Source organism: Leptonychotes weddellii, unplaced genomic scaffold (assembly GCF_054177405.1).
Source record: "Leptonychotes weddellii isolate Sample4059 unplaced genomic scaffold, ASM5417740v2 HiC_scaffold_992, whole genome shotgun sequence".
Lineage (NCBI taxonomy): Eukaryota > Metazoa > Chordata > Mammalia > Carnivora > Phocidae > Leptonychotes > Leptonychotes weddellii.
Window position 1 is genome coordinate 1 of NW_028071582.1, and position 14720 is coordinate 14720.

The 14720-nt window shown below is 44.2% G+C and overlaps 1 long non-coding RNA gene across 1 annotated transcript; it reads right to left on the bottom strand.

Annotated features, from left to right (window-relative positions):
- Positions 1–20: 20 nt before the first annotated feature.
- LOC145720083 (uncharacterized) lies at positions 21–9829 on the bottom strand. The gene is made up of 3 exons (XR_014142800.1): positions 9694–9829; positions 9034–9162; positions 21–2862 (listed from the first exon to the last, which is right to left on the bottom strand). It is a non-coding gene; the product is annotated as an uncharacterized LOC145720083 (long non-coding RNA).
- Positions 9830–14720: the final 4891 nt, after the last annotated feature.

The following is a 14720-nucleotide window of genomic DNA, read 5'->3' on the forward strand; positions in this document are numbered from 1 at the left end:
CAATTCTCTGCTTTCCCTATTTTAGCTCCAGCCTCATAGTCCTGGTACTCATCCTTGGCTGGCTTCCTGGCAGACAGTGAGGACTGAGCAATCATTACTTGTGGAGAACACAGGACCCTAGCAAGTAACCTAAGTCCCTGTGGTAGGGGTCATGCCTCAAAGAGTGAACTTTGTGCAGCCCTGGTCTGGCAGATGGAGGATGTGGCTCAGACATGCTCTGTGGATTTGGCCATTCTTTTGGCACCTCTGGAGATTTTGCAGAAGTTTGAGATACACTGAGTATTGCAAGGGTTTCCTGGGAGGCCCAATGGACACTGCTATCACAGGTTAGGTGATGTGCATAGAGATTCAGCGCACGGAGCTGGATTTTGAATGTGGGTCGTGTCAATTCCAAAACCTTTAATTACTTCAGTGTTTCACTCCCACAACCTGTCTGGTCAACACTTTCTGTGGAACCTCAGGACACACACCTTCTACTGCATGTTAGTACCATCAGACTAGTCTTGTGGTGCCAGAGACCTGCCCCCCGCCCCCCGAGTATGCAGACACAGCTTAGGAGTCCTGTCACACCTACTACCACCAACTCTCCCAGATGTGCCACAGTGCCTGGGGCACCAGAGTAAGAGCTAGGTAGTACAGTAGAGATTAGACATGGCGCCTAAGAAGCTTTTACAGCCTCAAGGTGGAAAAGGCTAAAGGAGAGATCTCATCTGTTACAAGCATGCTTACCGAAGCTTAAGCTTACCTCTTACCATCAAGGTATTATCCATTGGAGGGCATCCATGCTTAGCAACAAGCATTGTCCATTGGAATCCCTGGTTGGATTGGCTTTAGGGTCAAGACTTTATACTCTGATACAGGAAGCAGTAAGCAGACATATCCCATGTGGGCTGCCTTACTCACTGTGGTTTCTGGGCTTGGCCAAGGACGATGGGGCCTCATACACTCACCCACAGTCTCCCTCTCCTTGGCTTCCTAGCCTCTGCTAAAAGCTGGGCTCTCAATCATTTTACCTGTATTTTCCTTCTTTTTCAACTGACAAGCCACCTGACATGTCCAAAGGGGGTCCTCTAAGTAGAGATGTGCCCCACACCCGCTTTCCCCCAGGTAGTGTCTTCTGATAGATCACCCCTCTGTCCATGCTGAACTAGCTCCCATATACCTGTTCAGAAAACTTTATCAGTCTATACTAAGATCAGACACTCTTCCTTGGGTGACAAAAAGGCACCACAAATGCCCCAAGACATAGACTGGTTCATACATGACCCTACTCAGAACTATCATGGAATGAGCCTTTTGAGGAGACGACCAGAGGGAACCGTGAAGCCTACATATGGAACTGAGCTGTCTCAACCTGACACCTGCACACCAATTCACTAGCTCTCTGTTCCCAATTCAGGGCAAGACACAACTACAAGGTCACATCTATGATGTCACAGGCAGTGACAAACTCTCATCCCTGATCCTTCCTACCTCTCCCATTTCCAGCCTGAGACTCTGATTCTCACCATTCTCTTAAAATAATTGGGTTCCCTTTGAAGGCTCCATGGTCTGAATGTGACTTCTGGCTCTTCTCTTGGGAAAATCTCTGTGCATGGGCTTTGTGGGCTCCAAGAGAAGCTCTGCAAGTCCTCACAGAACTGCAGAATTGCTGGCTCTTCTTGGGAGCACACACACCATCACCTGGCAAAAATACCTTACCTCCCCCAGGCAGATCATCATATGGGCCCAGGGAAGAAAGGTATAGGTATAGACATTGCTGGAGAGCCAGAGCTAAAAACGTAAATGAGGAGTGCGGTATGTGTGGCAGGGCAGAACAGAAGAGTCAGGAACCCAGGGTCACAATGGACAGTGGCAGAGAGCACTTCAGAGTCCTGTCTGCTCAGGGCAGTGCAGGGAGGGCCGTGGCAGCCCCCATGCAGAGCCCTGCGGCTCTGACACCTTGCCGCACTGCTCTCAGCCCCCAGCTGGTCTCACTCTGGCCCTCTCCTGAGCAGAGAATCAGTTACATTAGTCTGTTTGAGGAAGGGTTGTGACCCAGACACTGAGGACACAGCCAAAGTTCTCAGAGCTTGCTGGACACTGCAATTCCTGCACCATAGAGCAGGCCTGTTTAAGAGGCAGAAGATTCTCCCCACAGAGCTTGCTCAGGTGAATACATCTGCAGAACAGAACATTTCGGTTCACTTACAGGGAACAACTATCGCCCTTCCTTCATCCTTGGGGACAAGGACCTACTGAAAGTTCAGTGACTGTGAGGGTCCAACCTCACTCTCCACCCACCATCCTTCCTGCACGGTGGGGAGAGAGCCTGACCTCGTGGGAAAGCTAGCACCAATGCCCATCAGGAAAATAAACAAGCGCTTAAGCAGTAGCAGAAAAATCAAGTTTCTCCACTTTCAGGCCCTCCACAACCTGGTCTCACTTTCTCTTTACATACTCCCCTTCTCACCATACCTTGGTCTCCCAGGTTCTCACTCGAAATCCTGCACCAAGGTCATTGCCTTCTCAGGGCTTTCTGGATGACACGCCCTCACCCAGGGTTGGATGTCCCTGTGCAGAATGGTCAGGAATTGCTTCAGCTCCAGAATCTTCTTTGATGCATCTTGGGCGCTGCCATCCACAGCAGGCCTCCCAGAGCTGACTGAAGACCTCATGAGGCTGAGCACTTGCTGGTAACTGCAGTCTGAAGAGCTGGGAGGACATCTTCAACTTGCCAAACCCTTAAAGAGGTCAGGATCTGCCATCAGCCGCCTGAGAGAATGTGAGCAATAAAGAGGAATTCACCCCCAACAGATGCTGAACAGTTCCTACAACTTTGAAGATCACCTCCAGGTAGGCCTCTCCAATAAAAACTGCGCTCTGGAAAGAGAAAGTGGTGAATGTGAGACTTCATATCTACTTCATTTTCATTAAGTGTAGGAAAAAAAGTACAGATCTCTTCAGGGGGCATAAGACAGAGTGACACCTAATGGAAATAGCACTGCCTTGGACCACAGGTGGATCTGGTTTCCAGTCCCTGCTTCACTCCACACTAACGGATTTGGGCCAAATTATGCATCTTCTCTAAGTCTCTTTTTCATATCTGAGGATAACAGTACCTATATTGCACGAATGAGAAAAAGATTAGAAATGCTATTTGTAAAGCCTCTAGTTCTGTGCTTGGCAGTTAGAAGGTGCAGAGTAAAGGGTGTGTGGTAGTAAGAGAAACTCCATCTTACAGGAATTTCTTCATGGCGTATCTCACCACCTGACATGTATTTATAGATTCAGTGTGATTCCCCTGCAAAAATGTAAGGCTCTTGGGAGAGCAGGAATTGGTTTGGTCATGATGGAATCATAGCACCTCCAATACTGTTTGGTGCATTTAACTATTTGGCAAATGAATGAATGGGTGATAAAATACAAGGAAGACGGGGCGCCTGGGTGGCTCAGTCGGTTAAGCGTCTGCCTTCAGCTCAGTTCATGATCCCGGGGTCCTGGGATCGAGCCCCATGTCGGGCTCCCTGCTCGGCGGGAAGCCTGCTTCTCCCTCTCTCCCTGCTTGTTCCCTCTCTCGCTGTGTCTCTGTCAAATAAATAAAAAATAAATCTTAAAAAAAAAAGTAAAATAAAATATAAGGAAGACTGGGGTCATCAGATCTGATTAATTGCCTAATTGTCAAGTACTTAGGCATTGGGGCGCCTGGGTGGCTCAGTTGGTTAAGCGGCTGCCTTCGGCTCAGGTCATGATCCCAGGGTCCTGGGATCGAGCCCCATGTCGGGCTCCCTGCTCAGTGGAGTCTGTTTCTCCCTCTCCCTCTGCCTGCCTCTCTGACTACTTGTGCTCTCACTCTATCTCTCTGTCAAATAAATAAATAAAATCCTTAAAAAAAAAAAAGTACTTAGCATTATAAAGAATACAAAAGGAGACAAAACTGAACAGGTCTGTTTGAGATGTCTCTGACATCTGTCTTCCCTCCATTTCCACTACTAACATTCTAAACAGGATTGCTGAACCTCAGCACTACTGGTATCTTGGGCCACACAGGTATTTATTGTGGATAGGTGGGTTGGGGGGGGGCGGGGATGTTCCGTGCATTATAGGAGACATGCAGCTGCATCCTTGGCCTCCACCCACTAGATGTCATGAGCAACCCTGAGGTGTGACCACAAAATTGGCTCCATTGTTACCAAATCCTTTTGGGGGCAAAATCGTCCTTGGTTGGAAACCCTTGTCTAGGGACAAGTCATTAGACCAAGCTGGTATAAAAGTCTTCATCTCTCCACCTAGTCTTCCTACAGAGCAGATCTGCACTTCCTGACTTTCCATATATCTAATCCAATTGTCTAACTAGTCTCTTCCAAAGCCCTGGAGACTTCCTGTTGCCACTGAAATAAGCCAAGATCTCCAAGCTTACAAGGCTGTCCTCAGCATTCAAGACCCAATCTACCACTCCAGCTTCACTGCCCACTCCTCCATGTATATTCTCCAACCAGCACAGGCGATCCAGTCTCAGGTGCTGGAACAAACAGGCTCTGGGATTTCAAGCCTTAGTGCCTTGACCCACTGACTTCTGCCTAAACTACTCTTCTCAGGGTCCGATTCACTGAACACAAGGGGCTGCAGGTCTCCGTCCCTCCCAACCAGGGAAGGGCACCCGAGCCTAGAAATGTAAAAAGATGGATACTTTTATGTCCTCAAGGAGAGCACCATCGAAAGGCAAGCACCCCACAGGATGAGTACTGGCACCAGCACCACCGCCTTCTTGAAGCCTCCGAATGCTCTGAACTCCTCGGCCCTGTCTCTTACTCACTCTCAAAGCGCCTTATCCTAACTCCACCTAATACCAGGATGTTTCTGGTGGGTTTTGATCACCTGTTTGGGAGCTCTCTGAGGGCAAGGGGAGTGTCTGAGTGCTCTTCTGAGGCAATAGCCCTCAGTGAACAAGTGCTTCATCGGCGTAAATCGCAAGGGCAAGAGGTTCGTAAGCTTTCAAAGGTCTCTCCAGGGGGAAATGAACGGACGGGTGCCCCGAAGGGAGACGGGTGGCGCGTTGGCCACCTCCTCCCCACAGGGGCGAGGTCCCGGCACACGGCCCCTCGGTGTCTTCGCGTCCCGGGAGGGTAGAGGGCGGAGCCGCAACACTCAGGACCTTCCCAACAGGAAAGGTCGGCCTCACAGGCGTCACTCACTAGCCTCACCATCTTTTCCAATGCGCTGGGCCGGAAATAGCCGCGGGGTATGCCGGGACGCCCAGAAGGACGGACGCTTGCGCCAGGCTCAGCCGGAAACGAGCTGGGCGGAGCACGCAAGCGATGCCTAAAGGACCTTTCCGTTTCTCTGGTTTCTTCCTTCGCTAATCGACAGACCTCATAACCAGTGAATCGACAGGATCTTCTTGGCGTCATACCCTAGGGCCAATCAGGGTAGTTAAGAAAACGGGGGCCCGGGCTATGGCGTTTGTTAACTCTCTCCTATTGGTTACTGCTCTTCTCTTGGCCAGGCGCTTCCGCTTCTTGCCTTGAATGGGTTCTCTTTCCAACCCTGGTGTTGCTCAGAGGGTTTTACGGATCTGACAGCGACAGTAGTCAGACCGGCACGCCGTTGGTGTTCTAGGCACAGTTGTAAACACGTCCATACTACGTAATCCTGACAACAATCCTATAAAGTCAGTAGTATTACCTTTTTCATCCTCCAGAAGTAGAAACCAAGACCGTTTTTAAGTGACTGCCATGACAGAAGTAGGGCTAGAACTAGCTTCCAATCCAGTATTTTCTTCCGTTTCATTTTTCAAAAATTCCGTGAGTACCGCAAATCATTCTCATATTAAAAGGAATTATCTCGATTCCTATTTCCCAAGCTGCACTCTCTTTACAGAGGAAATAACTGTTACTTGTGTGTATATCTTTTTGTACCTTCATATGCAATTTTGCTTATTTATCTCAATTTTTCTGTTTCAGTATAATGACTTCATTTTTTTAAAAGCTTCTGCGTTTAGTCATGTACCAGAATATATTCAATCCTCAATCATTTCTTCTTTGATGTATAGCAAAACACTTTCCTAATTTTCACGTATGTTTTTGTATTATTCTAGATTGGGATATTCTGGATTTGTTTTGAAGAGGGAGCTGATGGATTGGGATGTTGAGTGTGAGGGTAAGAATAGGGATCTGTCAGTGTTTTCTGGCCCCATTCATCATTTATGAAGACAGTAGTTAACACAGTGAAGGTGTAGCCCTCCATCAAGATATAAACGGAGGGAGGTGGGATATGAAATAGACTAATAAACCTCCCTTGGAAAACATTCCACTTTGATTAAAAATAACATGAACGGTTTTCACTAAACACTCCCACATACGTTATCTATTTGATCCTTACCATGTTCCTGCTGGCTATTCTATTCATTTTACATATGATGAAAGGGAGTGCTGGAGAGATCAGATCCATTGGTTACCATATCTCATTTGCACAGTATACCAAAATGCCCAAGGCTCTTGGCTCCTCGTGTCATGAACTTTTTAAGGTTTCTTGATGCCTCTCTATTCACAGGACAGTGTAACTGGACCACTACACTAACAGGAGGGAGAGACATAAGAGTCTGATTTGGTGGGGGGGGGGGGGGGAAACAATAGCATAGCAGCGCTTCTCTGTAACCCCAGTTACGTGTCTCCTCAGCCTCCTAAAATCTTCTTTGGTGCACCCTTAAGGTCCTTGTTCCTTAGGCTGTGGATGAGAGAGTGGAGTATGGGTGTAACTATGTTAAGAACAGGATAAAGATAAGGAAATTGGTCTGACCAAGTAGCTATTCTAGGTGAGATTTAGTCAGAGGTAACTATCCCAAAGAGAATTCCTGCACCACCAGGTGGGACCCTTGGGTTCCTAAGCCTTTGCTTCTCTCTGTCCATGGCTTAGTAGATCCTTGGCCAACTTCTATAATGTAGATATAGTTAACAAGGACACAAGGACCAATCCCATGGAGAAAGGAAGTATGATTGTAGGAAGATGACTGTGGTCACAAAGACATTGAACTTTTGAAATGTTTATGGACACATGTAACTTTATCTAGGCAGGCACCTCATAAAGGAAGTGGTCAACTGTCCCTCTGCTTTTCACAGAGGGACAGCTGTAATGTGGCAGGCATGTGAACTAGGGAGTTCTCAAAAACATTACGCAGGGCTGGAGTTGCCAACTTCAAGCAGTTTTATCACTGCTTGACCACAGCATGGTGGAAAGCCAACAGATGACAATGTGTGGCCAAGGTTATCACTGCTAAGAGAATGGTCTCAGTGGAGTTGAGGGCCAGGACCAAAAAAAAGGAAAAAAAAAATCAACTATAATCTTATGGCATATTTGTGTATGTCTCCAAGTTTCCTAGCTTTCTGGGATTACCATATTTTTTATTATCCAAATAATGACATGAGGCTTCTTCTTGCATGGCTGTAGGATGTTTTTGTTTCACATTTTTCTGCAACTTTTCACTAGACATCTCATTTGTGATACACATCCACGTTGATGCATGTAGCTCTATGTTATTTTTATTGCTGTATAGTATTCCACTGTATGACTACCGTATTCATTCATCTATTCTTCTGTTAGTGAACATTTGGGCTATTTCAGTCTTCTATTACAAACAATGCTGTTGTGAACATTATATGTAAATAGATGTATTTTTTTAAAGATTTTATTTATTTATTTGAGAGAGAGAGACACAGTTAGAGAGGGAACACAAGCAGGGGGAGTGGGAGAGGGAGAAGCAGGCTTCCCGCCAAACAGGGAGCCCGATGCAGGGCTTGATTCCAGGACCCTGGGAGCATGACCTGAGCCGAAGGCAGACACTTAACGACTAAGCCACCCAGGCACCCAAATAGATGTATTTTTAAAAGACTTTTGGGGCGCCTGGGTGGCTGAGATTGTTAAGAATCTGCCTTCGGCTAGGGTCATGATCCCAAGGTCTTAGGATCAAGCCCTGCGTTTCGGGCTCCCTGCTCAGTGGGGAGCCTGCTTCTGCCTCTCCTTGTGCTTTCTCACTCTGTCAAATAAATAAATAAAATCTTTTAAAAAAATAAAAAAAATAAAAGACTTTCTCCAGAATATGCCACAGGGAAATAAGTCATTGGTATGCACATCCTCAAATTTACTAAATAATGCCAAATACCGCAGGCAGTATTTAAAAATTCCTGGTGTTTTGGGGCACCTGGGTGGCTCAGTCAGTTAAGTGTCTGCCTTCGGCTCAGGTCATGGTCCCAGGGTCCTGGGATCCAGCCCTGCGTCAGGCTCCTTGTTCAGTGGGGAGACTGCTTCTCCCTCTCCCTCTGCCCCTCCTCCCTGCTCTCTCTCTCTCAAATAAATAAAATCTTAAAAATAAATAAATAAAAGTTCCTGGTGTTTCATATCATTATCATCTCTTGGCATTGTCAGTCTTTTAAATTACTACCAATCAGAAGGAATAAGATAATATTTCATGTGGCTTTAATTTGAATCTGATTCCTAATGAAATTTGGTATGTTTTGATAGATGATTAACAAATTGTTTCTTACAATTAGAAATTTAGACCTCAAGTATTTCTCAGATTCTCTAGGAATGCCTTTTCCTGGTTGTCATTTGTCATTTTGTTCTCTGTACAGCTCTGAGTCTTTCCACCTTTCACAACTGGCCCTTTGTTAACTGTTTCTCCATGCTGCTTCCACTCTTTCTTGTCTGCTTCTCGCTGCATGCAAAGCTTGGGGCACAGTACTCTTGTTTTTCAAAACAGGGTTCATATGAGGCTTCCCTGGTGCCTGAGAATAATGGAACTGTAGCACAGAAAACTAAAATCAAAATCAGGTAGTATTCCCTTTTCATTATTGGACATGGCTTTTACAGGGGTTCACCCACTGATTGTCTTTTTAGTTTTTGCCTGGCATCATGTTTATGGCATCTGAGCATCTTCTGTATTAAAAACCTCCTTTTTTAAATTTAATGTCTTCACTCTCCTTGTCTCGATCTACTTCTCCCACCAGAAAAACAAAAGAAGTTAATATTATACTGTCTTTGAGATGTATATTACCTTACCAGTAGTAATGGAGACACTTGGTGTCCAGAAAGGGGCTTCTAAATACCATTTGAGAGAAATGGGTGGGCTGGGGCAGGGATAACAAGATGAGCATGGAATATCCTGTGGTGCTAGAAAGCAAAAAAGTGCTGAAAGAATATAGGGAAAAGTCAGAAAAAACAAAAGTTTGAATAGGCTCTCAATGATCAAATAGCAGACAATATTAACAGATTATAAACCATTGGATAAAATAGGAAACCTTGATTCTGTAACATGTAAATAAATGAATAAATTGAGTTTCGTTAGTAATAGGATATTTACCTAGTTTCAAATTACTTCCCCATTAAAGTTAATTAGAAAATAAATAAAAATAGATGAAATACAGGAAAAGCCTAGTAGACGCCACCTTCACTTAGTGATCCAAGTAATATCATTAACAATGGGACAAATTGGGGGCGCCTGGGTGGCTCAGTCGGTTAAGCGTTTGCCTTCAGCTCAGGTCATGATCTCAGAGTCCTGGGATCGAGCCCCGCATCAGGCTCCCTGCTCTGCAGGAAGCCTGCTTCTCCCTCTGCCCCTCACCCTGCTTGTGTTCCCTCTCTCACTGTCTCTCTGTCAATTAAATAAATGAATACAATCTTTAAAAAAAAAACAATGGGACAAATTGAAATATACATCACCTGTCTTTGTCTGCTCAGGCTGCCATAACAAAATACCATAGAGTGGGTGACTTCAACAGGTAAGTATTTTCCCACGTTTCTGTAGGCTGGAAAGTCAAAGATAAATGTTGTGGGAGGATTCAGTTTATGGTGAGAGCTCTTTCCTGGCTTGCAGATGAACACTTTGTTCACACATGGCATTTTCTCTGAGTGGGTGTAGAGAAAGAGCTCTCCTTTTCTTCCCTTTTTTATAAGGTCGCCAATTTTATTGTATTAGGTGCCTACCAAACCCTAATTAACTCCTAAAGGCCATATATTCAAATATAATCACACTGGGGACTAGGGCTTCAATGAATTGGGGGGGTGGGGGAACAACACAATTTAGTCCATAGCAACATCTGATAGGATACAATGAGAAGGCAACATCACTGCTGTGGTATTCCTGCCAGAGAGGCAAGACTTGAATCGAATTAAGAGGAAGCATAAAACCCAAACTGAGGGATGTTCAATAAAATAACTGGCTAATGATCTTCAAAGTGTCAGAATTATGAATGCCAACAAAAGACTGAGGAACCATGTCAGACTGACAAAGATGTGACAGGGCGCCTGGTTGGTTCAGTCAGAAGAGCATGCAATTGTGAGTTGTGAGTTCAATCCCCATGTTGGGTGTACAGATTATTTAAAAAGAAAATATTAAAAAAATGAGATGTGACAACTAAATGCATGTATAAATCTTAACAAAATCTTCTTGCTATGAAAGACTTTACTGGGACAACTGGCAAAAGCTGAATGGAGTTTGAGGATTAGCTATCATGTGTTAATGTTCATTTAGTAATTTTGATGGCTATATTGTGGTCCCATAGGGGAATGTTCCTGTTTTTTGGAGATACACACGATATTTGGAGGACAGAGTATCAAGTTGTCAATGTATTCTCAAATGATTCAGAGGGGAAAAGTCCTTTGTATTATGCTTTCAATTTTTCTGTAACTTCTTCATTATTTCAAAAAAGGAAAAACTGTTTTTTGAAAAAAGCACAACCTTCACAGTCAAGAGTATTTGGGTTTGATTCCCAGGCCTCCACTATGTACTCTTGAGCAAGTTTCCTCCTGTGCTCCAATGTGCTCATCTTAAAATGGGAACAGTATTGGTTGTTGTGAGGAGTAAATGAATTGATTCTGATAAAGAGGTTAGATAATTACCTAACACATGGTAAGTACTAATAAAGTTAGCTATGGGTAATATAGTCAAATAAACTGGACCTCTTCACCAAATGTTTAATGGAGCTTGCAAATCATTCTGTAATTTAGAGCCCATATGCTAGAGCATAAGCTCACCAAGCCAAACTCACTTTTCAATTCCTATTTCTCACCAACTCCTTTATTGTGACATCTCCTAACCATGGCAATGGAATTGAACCTCAGGGCTGTGAAGACAGGAAAATAATTGACTCCCTGCATTGGCAGGTTCAAAATTTGGTCCTTTGATTCAGGTATTCATACAGACTTCACTACATTATGAGGCACATTATGGTTTTAGATAGACTCTATGAAAGGCTCTATATGGTGTGCCCTTCAATTCATTTAAATCCACTGACCAGACTAGCATATTTATATGCTGGGCATCTTTCATTTACTTAGGTTCTGGAAACTTAAAATTGGTCTGGTTGTTTTTTCCATTTTTCAAATTTCCAACTGAGTAAGACACCAAACATACTTTTCTTCTGGAACTCTGGAAATAGAACTTCAAAGCCCTTCATGTCAAAGAATGAAGGGCTTTGCCTCATATTTAATTGCGTCTTTCCCAGTTTTTGACTTTGTGTCACTGACAAAGTGATTCACTACTGGGAATGGAATATGAACACATGTGCCATCTGATGTTTAGGATGATCCCCGTGATGCTTTCACGTCCCAAAGCAGTCAGTCAGTCTCCTCCCTCCCGAATTGTTCAGAATATTGAGAAAAGCAGCCAAGACTTGCTTCTGAAAGACAATCCCAGATGTTGTAATTGCCCACCTTTGCCCGGTTTTCTGCCAATTCCTCCCCTAATTTCACAATACTCCACAAGTAGTCACTTGTGGATTAGCTATCGCATCAGGAATTGGGGTTGGCTGCCTCCTATCACGAAAATTGGTCCTGAGCTGCAAGCACTCCCCATTTGTGACTTTGTGTTCTCAGTATTCTTTGTAGCCTGAGCAATAAAGAAAAATGAAAATTAAAAAAAAAAAGTGTAATCCTAAATTTTTGATCCTGGTAGAGAGGACTAGATGTGTTTTAAGTGTTTAATTTTTTTGGAAGATGGTTGAGAGTGATACTCTTGAGAGCTCAGTTTGTGCCTATTTTGCATGGAATTTCTAACTTACTCTTTCCTGACTTGATCAGAATGGGAAATAGGGTTTTACAGTGTAGAATAACATTGAGGTAGTGGGGCAAGTAAACCACAAAACAAGCTTTGTTTAGAAGGATGAAGTCAGAGGAGAAATAAAATGAAAATGTCTCAAGTCAGAAAGATTAAGGTATTTGATCAAGGGAAGAGGAATTTTATCCCTGAATCTTAGAATAGGAACATTGGAGAGACTGTAAAAATGATACTGTAGAAGTGCCATTTAACTAAAAAATTAAGAATGGAAATACAAATTTTTTCCTTTAAGGAGGACAAGTAGCTATGATGCTGGCCTAGTGCTCCTTCACCATAAAGGATGAAGGAAACATTTAAGCATGTTTTCTGAACTCATCCCTGTAAGCCATTATTCCTTAAGCTACTAACATAATTTTTTTAAGAAATTCTTTCTAAACTGAAGCATAATTTTTATATTTGTGAATATTAAAGATCCTTCACTTTTTTTCTTCAAATGCTTTGACACTGTTCAGTTGTTTATACACAAAATGGACAAATTCTTAGTGTGAAAATTATGATTTTGGAAATCCATCCATTGGTCTAAAAAATTCAAAAGTAAGCATTCTTAAGTTTTCACTTAAAGGTGCAGAGTATCCAATTACTATAAAGCTTAATGTTGTTTTGATTTTTGGGCGCCTGGGTGGCTCAGTTGGTTAAGCGACTGCTTTCGGCTCAGGTCATGATCCTGGAGTCCCTGGATCGAGTCCCGCATCGGGCTCCCTGCTCGGCGGGGGGCCTGCTTCTCCCTCTGACCCTCCCCCCTCTCATGTGCTCTCTGTCTCTCATTCTTTCTGTCTCAAATAAATAAATAAAATCTTTAAAAAAAAAAAAAAACACCATAAAATTGTTTTAAAAAAAAAAAAAATGTTGTTTTGATTTTTTAGAGGAAGGGGGGAGGGGCTGAGGGAGAGAGAGAATATTAAGCAGGCTCCATGCCCAATGTGGAGCCTGACACAGGGATCTATCTCACAACCCCGGGATCTTGATCTGAGCCAAAATCAAGAGTCAGAGGCATAACCAACTGAGCCACCCACTAACTTTTGTGTTAGTGTCAAGATCAGTGCAACTCCAAAGTCATCGTCCTACTGTGATGGAAGTGAGAAGCAACTCTGACAGTTTAGCTAAATCTGAAACGCAACGTGCTTGATCCCTCTCATGAGAGATGGGGTGACTGCTTTAAAGTGAAGTGCAGGGGTTCTCAGATGTGGTGGGTCGGGTGGGTCACAGGAGAAAAGCCTCAAAAACGTTGGACTGCAGAAAACATTTCACAATAGCCTGGTACCGCTGCCCACTGGGGAATTCACACATGCAGGAAACGCTGCACATAAGCTACATGGCAGACGCTTCAAGAGTACTCCAGCCTTGCTCCCCACTAAACCCACACAAGAAAGAAATGATAAAGGTGACAAACGTGGACAAGATTTAGTAACAATAATACACTTTTGTCCAAATACGTTTGGCAAACAACCCTGGAAACACAAAGTGTGAACAAAGGCTCAGCCTTCCTACTTGAGAGCACTCCAGAGACTCCATTCAGGTGAGAACCCACAGAAGCAATGTGAGCCCTTCAGCAAAGAATCCACTCTAAGCAATAGAGGGTAAAACCCAGAGAGGAAAGTAACAGGCAGTCTTGACCCATTACGTCAGAGTGCAACTGGCCAGGAAATGCAGAGGGTGGTCAGTAAACTCCTGTCTGTGGAGTGACTCGAATATTTAGAAAATCCTTTTACGGAATTCAAACCTTCTGTGTTATCCCAACTGTCCAGCTAGATCGAAAAGACTGCTTAGCATTCAGGCTCTCAAGCTTTCCAGGGGAATTAGACACTCTTCTCATGGCTCCAAAAGTTGATCAACCCTAGCACTTTTAGTTTGATTCCAAGCTCTCATCCTGTGCTTCCCCTCCAGCTAAGACAGTGGAGGTTCTCAAGATAAGCTTGAGGTTCCAGATGCAGTCTGCTTAAGGGTGGGGAGAACTCTGGGTCTGGCACAGTTCCCACACTGTGGCCACTTAGCACAGTGCAGAGAGGATTTCAGGGTTACACTGGTCACTGTTCCAGTTCTCGGAACCAAGCTTGGAGCCACTGTAAGGCTGTTATCTGAACCACCTGAAATGAAGCACCTTCTGGTTTGTCCTAGAATCATTTGGTTATAAAAGACATTTCTGAGAACTTTAATACTAACGTTTCAGGCTAAACTTGTGTGTTGTACTTCATCTCTAAACCAAGCCTAAATAGGGGTGCCTGAGTGGCTCAGTAGGTTAAGCGGCTACCTTCGGCTCAGGTCATGATCCCAGGGTCCTGGCATCCAGCCCCACATCGGGCTCCTGGCTCCCTGCTCAGCAGGCAGTCTGCTTCTCCCTCGGCCCCTTCCCCCGTTCATGCTTGCACTCTCGCACACTCTCTCTCTGAAATAATACGATCTTTAACAAAAAAGAAACCAAGCCTAAATAGATTTTGATTTTATGTTGCATTTTTGGTAGTCTGCTCTCATCCCTTTGACAGGCTACAGAAATTCCTTCTTCCAATATCCACATGTCTACCCCCAAATTTCCAAGCATGAGTTGTGGAACATTGTACTGCTGGTTCTTGGCTATGCAGACATTCCCAACAGAGGCTTCTCACTCCTCAACTGCAATGTCCTGCTCCTGCTTTCC